The following is a 1,516-nucleotide window of genomic DNA, read 5'->3' as shown; positions in this document are numbered from 1 at the left end:
CCTGTTGTTATGTCTAGAAGGCTTAGATTCTGTGGTGTCCTTCATCCCCTCTGACTCTGATACTCTCATCTGCTTCCTCTTCTACAGAGTTCCCTGATCCCTGGGGGGGGGGGGCAGAGATTTGATGGAGACATAAGGCTGAGTGCTCCTAGGTCTCTCACTGTCTGCACACTGTCTGGCTGTGGGTCTCTGTATTTGTTCTGTCTGTTGCAAGAGGAAGCTTCTCTGATGATGGCTGAGCAAGGTATGGATCTGTTTCTTTTACCGGCATATGTGGTGGTTCCCCCCAAAATAGACTTTTTTTCCAAAATAGATTTTTAAAAAGCAAATTTAAACTACAGAGTGCTTTCAAGGGATATATTTAAAATAGACAAATATGTTAAGCTTAAAAATAAAAAGAGAAAAGTCAAAGTCCATTTAAACATTTGTTTTATGAAAGTTATATAGGCTACGTTGCCAAACTTAATAATAAATACTTATATTTATTTATAAATAAGTAGAGTATTTTACAATGGTAAAAGGTTCAACTAATTAAGAAGAGAAACTTTAAATGTGCTGGGCCTGGTAATACAGACCTGTAATCTCAACGCTTAAGAGGGTACAGTAGGAAGAGTGTGGAAAGTCCAAAGCCAGCCTGGGCTACATAGTGAATTTAAGGAAAGCCTAGGCTACATAGTGAGACAATATCTCAAACACACACACACACACACACACACACACACACACACACACACACACGGGGAGAGTGGGGAGAGATAGAATAAATTTAGAAAGATTTAAAGCAGGCAGGTCATATTTATAGATCATGGATCATATATGAACTACATGCCATAATAATATGGTATATAGATATATCCACAGTTGTAATATTTTCCAATATATTTCTATTGATTATTTTGGAGTGTCAAATAATGCACATGATCACCTTCCCTCCTCTGTCATCCCAGTTCCATCACCCTCAAAAAGAAGAAGAAAAATAAATAAACAAAGATGCCAAGTTCAATTTGTGTTGCCCATATGCTCACTGGAGCATGGTCAAACTCCCCATGGCCAGCCGCTTAAAGAACTGAATCCTTCCCCACCCGCACCCCTGCCAGAAGCCATCAGCTGTGAAGAGCTACCCTCCAGGAGCCCTATCCCAGTTTTTAAGAGTTGTCTTCAACGGCTTCCTGCCTAGATGGTTTTTTTCTTTCTTTTTTTGTTTTGCTGTTGTTTTGAGGTAGGGGTCGGGGAGGGGGGAGAGAGGTTGTCACAGAAGCCTTCAACCTTTCACTCTCAACTGTCAGTCTGCAGGCATCAATACCACGGCAAAAGAAGCTTCCTTGCTCTCGACAGCCAGCCACAGCACAGACACGGACATCAATGCAGCCTTCAGTGATAACACAGACCATGGACAACAGCATGGTCTCCAGCAGGAGCACAGACCATGGACACAGCCCCTAGCAGCCACACAGTTTTGTAAATTAAGCACATTACTTCCTCATGAATTGAAAGAAGAAGTTGTAAAAGAAACTTT

This window comes from Acomys minous (genome assembly GCF_964271855.1).
Source record: "Acomys minous genome assembly, chromosome: 6".
NCBI lineage: Eukaryota > Metazoa > Chordata > Mammalia > Rodentia > Muridae > Acomys > Acomys minous.
The sequence above is the reverse complement of the archived record's forward strand: the minus strand, read 5'-3'. Positions refer to the sequence as shown.